This window comes from Colossoma macropomum, unplaced genomic scaffold, assembly GCF_904425465.1.
Source record: "Colossoma macropomum unplaced genomic scaffold, Colossoma_macropomum, whole genome shotgun sequence".
NCBI classification, from domain to species: domain Eukaryota; kingdom Metazoa; phylum Chordata; class Actinopteri; order Characiformes; family Serrasalmidae; genus Colossoma; species Colossoma macropomum.
Window position 1 is genome coordinate 167707 of NW_023496050.1, and position 10671 is coordinate 178377.

The following is a 10671-nucleotide window of genomic DNA, read 5'->3' on the forward strand; positions in this document are numbered from 1 at the left end:
GCAGGATTAATTCTGAGGCACTGTGGTTATAGCCGGTGAACAGCCAACAGGCTCTGGGCTCATGTGAGTGGGTTTTATGGCTTGCTGAATGGGGCGGGCTTGGACAATTACTAGCTGCTTGTGGAAGCAGATGGGTGGGCAACAAGTAAGCTGATAGTGTGCCACAGAGAAAAACACTTTATGTGAAAGCTAAATCTCTGGTGTGTGGTTTACAGTGGGTCTGGAGGCTGTTCTGCCATGTTACATGGGCATTACAAAGACTAAATGTGGGTGCATGTGGACAAGAACCATAGCCCAATAGGGCATGATGTGTTGTTGAAGCAGACGGGTACAGGCAAGAACGTGTGCAAGTGGATGTGATATGTGGTTAAAGCGGGTGGGTGCCTTTTAAAGGAAACAAAAGAAGCCATATTGCCCCTATACTTCCTGTGGTGTAGTCCAATCTGTTAGAATGACTGCATGGATCATATGAATGTTACAGAGCGTCATAGAGAACTTTTGATTTTAAAAGCAAATTTAGTTTTTATATTTTGGCATAGTATAAAAAAATCTGTCATTTAGAAGAAAACACAGTAGTTCAGAATGATTTTCCCATTTTACTTACTGACTCAGATTTCATTACAGTGGTGTGGATAGAAAAATGGCAATGTAACCTCTTTTGTACTGTTGGTACAATTTACAGTCCAAAACTTTCAGTGAACCCTGGACATGTGTCTTCTTTTTATTTGTAATATTTATAGTGGTAAGACAGATAAATAAGGTAAAAATAAGTTTTCTGTGGGGACTGTTTTGCCTACCACACCTTGCATATACCCCTCCACCATGAATGCATTTCAAAAATGCATTTTAGCCTAAAAAGCTTATGTCAAAACTATGGTAAAACAATGTCTGGATCCTCTCACCACCACTGTGAACAATTCTGAGTCAGTAAGTTTCTTTATAATAGAGCATTTCACATTAAACCACTCAGAATAACTTTGTTTACATCCTAATGACTGAATCATGCAGTAATGCAGAAAAAATGGTGGAATTCCCATTTAAGAAATTGACATGTTGACTTTTTCCATTGTTGACGTTATCCACTGTATAATAATTTATCAGCTAATTGCTGAAGCTCTAATAAATGTGACAGTTCTCCAGCAAGGTGAGGAGTTCAGCAGGAGCAGGAGTGTGAGTGCAGTGTGTATTTGGTCTCCAGCAGTGAGGGAGCAGTTTCATCGCTCTCTTAAAACTTTCTGTGACAGGATGCGCCACATGCACAGCGGGAAATCAGCAGCACAGTGAATACAGTCTTACATAACTGTAAAAGTACAGCAGCCTGGACACACAGCCGCACACTGAGAAACGCTTCACTGGACGCAGCAGAGTGTGTGTGTGTTAGTTTAATAGGAGCTAAGTTGGACAGTTTGTTAGAGAGGAGAATCTCAAAGAGAAAAAGAGACAGGAATGGAAGTAGGAGAGAGAGAGAGAGAGAGAGAGAAAGAGAGAGAGAGAGAGAGAGAGAGTGAGAACAAGAAAGAAAGGGAGGGTGGACAGCTCATGCAGCCTGCTAAAGGTGTGTCCACCAAAAGGTCGTGGGAATTTATCAGGACACCCCTGGGCGATTACAGCCTATTAATAAACACTGCTTGACTGCTAGCTCTCTTGGCTAAGCTAGTAAGACTGCAGATCTGTATTCCAGGCCCAGGTGTACAGTCTTAGAACAGTACTGTATAAGAACCCAGACTCAGGTTGTACTGGAAAAGCCAAAAAACAGAAATGTTGTGTTTTTTTTTCTTTGCCTAAATTGGTGTGGGCAGTTCATTCAGAGCTTGTGGCTTTGTCCTACTTCACACAATAAAATCCGCCCCCAGTAGAGTTGTGAAATTTCAGCCGTGACAAGCCGGGGACGTGGCAAGTGATAGCAGCGATTGGAGTGTTTATCACACACCCCCCATTCTGTCTTTTTCTGGCATGTGTTTTAAAACAGTCTGATAAATGTCTTTGGTGTATTTATTTATTTATTTATTGTACTCTTGACTGATTTTCTACAAGGAACATTAGAGGTTAAATCTTTAAGTGCAGTACAAATAAATTTTCTAGTTTTTGTTTTATACAAATAAAAAAATGAGAAAACAACCCATTGGTTATTGACTATCATCTGTAGGCTAGCTGATGCATAAAACAGAAAATACATATTTAATAGGCCTGAGAATAGCTGTAATTGAGAAATATCAGGCTCACAGGAAACCAACTATAATGTAGACTAACTTTGCCCGGCTGTGTCTCGGTATGCATACTACCACATAGAGGCACAAAGACAGACAGAAGCACAGTGACAGGGCTGGAACAGCATGTTATCTTCTTCAACAAAAAAAAATGCTTTTAGTGAGATTCAACTGGATATTTTCATGTATGGTTGACAAGAACACTCAAAAACCGGGCATCTGGTAACCCTACTTGGGCCGTGTTTATGTCCATGTTGGCCATAGTAAAATGGATCAGCATGTGGAATTGTAGCTTTTTTCATTTCAATTCAAGTTTATTGTCTTTATAAACATACAGTGTATGTGTGAGTTTGAACACTCCTGGTACAACGATGTGTTTTGTTGATTTTCTAAGTAAAAATAAGTTAAGGCATTTTCTACAGGTCAGGGGTGAAGCTAGAACTTTTACAATGAGGTGGCCAGGTTAGATCCAGAGGTTTTATTGGGGTGGCACGCTGCTAGGTAAATAAAATAAATAAATAAAAAATAAAATGGCGTGTATTGAAATTGCATAAAAATGGTGCACTGTTTTTTCACTGTACAAAACTAAACCTGTCCACCATTTCCACATAAATAAAATAGTACACCAATACAACTACTGCTGACAGAAAAATGAAAGACAAAACTGTGTTGATATAACATATTTCAGACCTTCATTAATAAATCCGTCAATTAAATTACTTCATCTTTTTCAGTGCACATTAAGGTAAATGATTCATACAGACAAGCCACAGAAGTTATTAATTTAGGCTGCCCTCACTGCAGGTTATATGTAAGATTAGTGATTAGAAAGCTAGCCAGACAGCACTGTCTAAGGTAACCTTAAACATTTTGCATATTCAGTGAAAATGTTCGAATGATAAATGATAATAGCTCATTTTTGATAGGTAACTCATCTTACCATTGCATAGCCTACTTCATACACTTCTGTCTCTGTCTCTGTCTCTCTCTCCCTCTCTCACAGAGCAGCACTGCTGAATGGACCCAGCACACATTCACTTGCCAGTTTGCTCAGTAAATTAACCTGTCACACCAAGATATTAAACTATTAATCTGCTATTAAATACACTGATGGCATATTTTACCACAAGCATAATTAATGCTTTATTAATGATGGCTAACTGATGATGGCCAAAAGGGTGGCCATGCTTCATTCTAGACTGGCACCACTACACATAACCTGCCTCTAACTATGATCAACCAATCCTTAAACACCACATCGTGCATGATGCTGGCGTCATCCACACTGTTCTCTCTGCCTGTATCCTCTGGATGTCAACCTGAGGTAAAACCAACGTTTATTTCCTGAACCTATACTATGTTTTCATCACTCATGTGACCATGATATTTACAAGAGGAACGTAATAATATTATATGTCTAAACTTTGACCTGTAGATCTGTGTGATGCTGTCTCCTACGTTAGCCAGATAATCTCTTTCTGATTAAACCGCTTTATTTCCTGCTCCAGGTCGGTGGTTTATGAGAGAATAGAGCAGTGTTTACCAGTCTCAGCCTCAGACACTGAACAGTTCAGTCTTTTTACTGCTCTAACACACCTGATTCAGCGTATACAGAGTGGGAATAATTAAAGATTAGTGTCTTAGACTTTTTTGCTTTACCAGTTTTTGCATTTTCAAACAGCATTTGCATAACCTCACAAGAAGTATTTTACATACAGTGGGGAAAGTCTGAGACCACTAGTGAAAAATGCTTCAAAATGTTTCATTATAAATTATATTATCAGCATAACATTTTGACTGCAAAGTAGAATCTGTGCAATATTTTCATGAATTTCAGAATTCATTCAGAAATTTTGTCCCTCCTTAGCTTTAATGTGTGTGTGCGCTTAAGGTGGCACTGTCACTAACAGAGACAAAAGCCTCTGATTAGTAGATCAAATCCACGTCAGAGAGTCATCTGTACAGTCTCAGAAGAGTCCCCCCCCCAAAAAAAATAAAAATAAACTGACCTTTGTATACAAAGCCCTCAACATAGTGACTTAGAAATAGTGCAGAATCTTTTTGTTATTACTTTTCTTTTTTTAATTCTGAAATGTTCTGTTCTTTATTTCCAAGATCAAATAAAAACAATCCCAGATTTTCAGTGTGGTCTTTCCATATGGTCAGTGTGGATATTTGAACCCCACTGTAGTCATAAATAATGAAAACATGAAAAAAAGTTTAACATTCATTTGTTGTGCATAGATAGCATAAGAGGTTATCCTTATCTGATGTTTAGGTTGATTTAGGGATTTATCTTTGTGTTTGAGGTATGTGTGATGTAACTATCAGCTGACCTACAGGACGATAACTCACACAGCAACTATTATAATCTATTTCCATAAACACCTTTGATTGCGTGTGTTCATTTGGCTTAGCATGATATGCAATACCAGCTACTTGTTTCCTGACATTCTCTGCAGTTCTGTGCACAATAAGATAAACACTTATTTCAAAATTACAAGATTATGTACACAATTTATTTCATTTTATAAAGCCTCAGTCACACCAAACATGAGTAAAATCTGCCAGGTGAATATACCAATTTATTTGAACAGGAAAGGATGTGAACATGCAGAAAAGAATAGCAGTAATTTTTTTTTACCTTGAGATCATCTAGGTGGCAAAAAATCAACCCTTTTTGTAGGATTAAAAATATTTCTTACCTGTTTATTTTTGGCAACCATGACAGCAATATGATAACTGAGGAGCATTTCTCCTTTTAGTATTTATCAGAAAGAAGACCCCACTCACTGTGTCCACTCAATGTCCACTCTATTAGACACACCTATCTTGTTGGTTCACCTTGTAGATGTAAAGTCAGAGACAGCACCTCATCTTTTGCTGCACAGTGTGTGTTGGTCATTCTCTAGTCCGTCAGTGATCACAGGACGCTGCTCACAGGACACTGTGGGCTGGATATTTTTGGTTGGTGGACTGCTCTCAGTCCAGCAGTGACATTGAGCTGTTTAAAAACTCCTGCAGCACTGCTGTGTCTGATCCACTCAGACTAGCACAACACACACTAACATACCACCACCACATCAGTGTTATCGCAGTGCTGAGAATGATCCACTAGCCAAATAGTACCTGCTCTGTGGTGATCCTGACCATTGAAGAACAGAGCGAAAGGGGACTAACAACGTATGCAGAGAAACAGATGGACTACAGTCTGTAACTGTAGAACCAGAAGGTGTTCCTATATGGTAAGTGGAGCTGATAAAATGGACAATGAGTGTAGAAACAAGGAGGTGTACTTAATGAAGTGGGCAGTTGGTGTGTACTTATAGCACCACTCTTGTGAACCCCCTGGAAGCACAGTGGGACACCCCAGGGGCTCACAACCCCTAGGTTAAGAACCCTTGATTTAAGTGAACCCTGCAAATTTGTGGCCCTAAAGAAGCATAAGCCAATAAGCACAAGAAGGCAAGCTGTGGTATCTTTTTTTCTGAAAAGAAAAAGAATAACTGGAGGAGCTGCTTCTCTTTCAATGTAATGCTGGTTGTCACTCACAGTTGCAGAACAAAAAACTAGTTAACTTGCTAAGTTTAGCCGTTCACTAAACGACACCCACCAAAACCACATGACAGCAAGTTCGCCCATACTTGCCTGAGTTTTGCTCCACCCCGGAAAAGAAAATAGTGAAGCAGCATTCTGTTACAACCATTGATTTAAAATAGAAATCAAACACGCTGCCTAACTTGTAAAAAAGAGCTTACTTAATGTGCTGCGTCAAACTTGATGTGACCCTATTAAAGACCACACTCTGCTCACCTCTGTCTCACTAACAGCTAGTGAATTATTAACCCTTTACTGCATGGCATTAACAAATGACAGTAATTAAGTTTTTTTGCCTAAATACAATATAGAGCATTTTTTTCTTTTCCTTGCGAAACTGGAGGCTTTCTCAGTTACATGTATACTATCTGATCACATGCCTTACTGTTGTATATTGTGTACATTGTGAGGTCAGGCCTCTGAAGCCCAGTGTGTGTTTAAAGGTTACTGGTTCATACACTTATATGTACAAAATATACACCATTTTAAGAGTTCTTCCTAGAACCTTTATGTAGAGGCTCTTTGAGCTTGTTAAAAGGTTTATTTCATTTACAAAAACAGTTCTCTAAAGAACCATTCATTAAAAGGTTCTTTAGGGAACTGAATGTGGTTATTCTATGGCATCATGCACCTTTATGTTAGTCTTAGCGTATGTGTGTTGACTGTTCTAGTACTCTGTCTGTAACTGTATGAGTGTCTATGTTCTGTACTGTAAACTCTCAGAAAAAAAGGTACACTCTTAAAAAAAGTTCTTCAAGGGTTATTTCAGAAAAGGAATGGTTCTATTCCTAACAATGAGTTCTATATAGAACTATTTCATGCCTAAATAGTTATCTACATGGCAAAATGTTCTGAATATTGATGGAGAATGTGTAAATGGTTCTTTGCATGGCAAAATGTTCTGTAGATTGATGGAGAATGTGTTGTATATGGTTCTACGTAGAACCTTTTTAAAAACAACTCTAAATAGCACCAATAAAGGTTTTGTTATTGTAATATGTCAAGCTTGTAATAATAGAACCATTTTTGGTGCTGTATAGAATCATATACTACACATTCTCTATCAATCTGAAGAACCTTTTTTTTTTACACTTGAAATGGTTTCATATAGACCTCATGGTTCTAGACAGAACCATTCCCTTTACTAAAGAATCAGTGAAGAACCATTTTTAACCCCATAAAAACCCAGACGTATTATTCAGTAACAGGGACTTCAATGCAAAGTGGTTGAGCTATTTTTAGGTTATGGAAGTGTGTAATAAAACTTTGGGCCTGCCAGTGGGCCCTGTCCAGGTAAGGGGTTAAGTGTGTACTATACAGGGTATGTCTTCATTACCTTAAGTTAGGGAACATAATTGTAATAAATACCATTGCAAATATATATATTTAAGTTGTATTGACTCCACACACCTTGTGTTGTCTCCAGCCTTTTTATTTTATCATCCATTTTATAACATAGGTTATGAAAAGGTACAAATACGTGTCTTTCCTTTGGGAAAAACTTATTTAAGGGACACAGTTGGACCTTAAAACCATTGTTGTACTGCTGAGGGTACATTTCTATTGATTGTATCTTAATGAGCAAAAAAGTACCTGCACAGTACCTTTCTTCTGACAGTATAACTGTGCTTGTGAGGGAGTGTGCGTCTAGACGGTTCTGGGTCGCGTCCTCTTTGAGACTGAGAGGATAACCTGCTGCTCACACATCTCAACCACCTCACACACCTCAAACACCTCACACACCTTAAACACCTCTCTCTCTCTCTCTCTCTCTCTCTCTCTCTTTCTCCCATTGAAGGCAATTCATAAGTTTCGTTTTAGCCTGGCTGACTCCTACACCATCCATCCACACACACACACCATTCCTCTCTGCTGACGCACTAACAAGGCACTGGTTCTTCACATGAAATCAGACTTTTTTTTAGTTGTGCCTTGTTCAGTTTGATTTCAAATGATTCTCTATAGCAGCCGCACTCAAAATAGTCTTGTGAACTGATGATGCTTTCAGCAAACCTGAACTAATGTGCTCTCTCTCCTTCATTCTCTTACTCGCTCCTTCATTGTCTCTCTCTCGGTCTCTATCTCCCTCTCGCTCTCTCTCTCCACCCACACACACTCCTGCAGTGGCTTTGACTCTGTCATATGTGGAGACTGACTCCCACCTACCCACTGAGTACTGACTATAAGAGGCTCTACCATATAATTTACCCTCCAAACCTCACACACTCTCTCTCACACACACGCTAGTTTCCATAGCAACTATTTAGCTGCTTCTCTGAAACCTTTCAGACAATAGAGTCAGGAGGAGGACGTCTGTTGGACAGACAGCAATTACCTGTCAATCATGTTTCCACTCAGAAATTGAACTTATAATATCATTCAGTGCTCAGAGAGACTCCTCCCCTTTCCTTTTTAAAACAACATGCATTTTTGTTTTTCCTTAGATGACATTTATGTTACCTAAAAATGCATATAATATATATAAACAGAATGGGACCAAGATCTGATCCCTGAGGCACCCCTTGGGTAAAAGAGGCAGTGGATGATTTGGCTGAGGGGTAACAAGTATATCATAAATGGAACGGGACCATGACTGTATCCCTGAGGCATCTCTTGGTCAACAGCACCACTGGATAATTTTAATAAGGGGTAACATGAATATTAAAAATAGAAGGGAACCAAGAACTGATTCCTGAGGCACCCCTTGGGTAACAGACGCAATGGATGATTTGGCTAAGGGGTAACATGCAAATAATAAACACAAGGGATGCAGAGTACACAAGAACTCCTCAGCAGGGTACAGCGTCACAGAGAGCGGTGCTGATACATGCACTGTATGGAGGAGAGTGTTACATAAAAAGCCTGGCCAGAGTTAGATACCCTCAGGAAGGAAGAGAGAGAAAGAGAGAGGGCGGGTAGGAGGGAGGACAGGCATTGATGCCTGTGTTTGGAGGCTAATACATTCTGACACAGAGACATAGAGAGAGGGTAACAATGATATAGAGAGAGAAACTTTCACTTCAAAAATACTTTTATTGGCACAACAACTTCAGTGTTCCTTAAAAAATGGGCAACAGGGAGAGTGAATGAACTGTCTAAAGGGTTACATGTATAAATAAAAGGGGACCAAGAATTGATCTTTGAGGCACTCCTTTTGTACTCCTGCATAAATTCTACTTGTTTATTTTGCTTTTTAATAAAACTAATGTAATGCTATAAAGAAACAACATAACTAATAAATTATTATTTTATACCAAGTTGCACTAAAATTTTAAAATGGGTGTTCTGAGCATGAGCAGTGCAGGCAAAAAGAAGAAACAGTGTCTTTTTAACTATCATCTTGAAAATGAAAATGTTTTGATCAACTCTTGTCAGTGAAAGGGGCGATTAAGATTTTTAAGCCACTGAGAACCATACTGGAGCTTATGCTAAACTGTGCCACATAGACTTTATCACAGGGTACAGTCTAAATTATTTTCTTACAGTTCTGGATAGCTAGCTAGCCTGCACATGCTCATTTATTCTGGGTAATAAATACAACTGAGAATATACAAGCTAGCAATCTGGAGCAGTAGGAAGCCTTTTTGGACTGCACCTGGAGTTAAGAGAGATACTGCTGCCTCCAACTGAATCTTGCAAGCTGTGCCAAATCACAAGTGCAAAGGGTCCAGACTGCAGAACTGGAAACTGTGTGCTACTGGTGATAAGCTAGTATTTAGCTTGATAAACAAAGGTTTGTTACATAAACATGTTAAATGTGCCAGTAGTTTGAATGCTTTTTCCCTCTTAGAATATTTTAATTATCAAATTTAACAAACATTTCTTGCAACCCTAGTAAAATTCATATTATAAAGAGAAGTGGACCTAGAACTGATCCTAGAGGCACCCTGTGAGTAACAGAGGTAGTGAATGACTAGACAAAAGTGTAACATGTACAGTACTATGCAAAAGTAAAAACACCCTTCATTTATTTAACATCCAGTCCAAGTGGCCATTAAGTACAAGTTATTCCTTATTTTAGGAAATATTTCTGAAAAGATTAGACACAAGACACTCATAAGGAAGTGGAAAGTCACAGGAAAATATTTGCCTCCTAACAGCCGTGCAGGACATGGTAGACCACAAAAGCTGACACCATCAGATAAACAGTACTTAAAACTTTAATCTTCGAGAGAGAGGAGAAAATCAAGCTCCACTATTACTATAAAAAATCACAGTTGTTTCTGTCTATCCTTTAACTGTAAGAAGACGACTCAACACAGGATTTGACGGGTGGATTGAGAGAAGCAGAAAATGCAACCAACTTAAAAGACTGAACTTTGAAGGTATGGAAAAATATCCTTGCAGATTTCTTTGAAAAACAAAAGCAAGTCTCCTGAAAAGAATGGAAGTTATTATGAGGGCAATTGTGGACACACTAAACACTGAACAATGTGACATTATATTTAGCTGTTGAGGCTTCTGTATAATTTTGTGTTATATTGTTTTGCCTCCTATTCCTGACACTCAAAAGGAATAACTTGTACATCATTTTTGACTGGAAAATAAACAAAGTGTAGTCTCTGACTTCTGCACAGTACTGTATACTTTAAATAAAATAGACCATGAAATGTTCTCTAAGGCACCCACTGAGTAACGATGGCAATGAATGATTTGGCTACAAGGATAAAACATGTATATTATAAGTAGAAAGGGGCCAAGAATTGATCCCTGAGGCACTCCCAGGGCAACACAGGCTATGGATAAACTGTATGTACCTATTTAAATAAACTGTTCTCTATTATTTAAAGCACACTAGAGCTACTGCATTACCAGTAGAGAAAAGACAAGAAAGTAGTAACAAGAAGTATGTCATGTTTTACAGTAT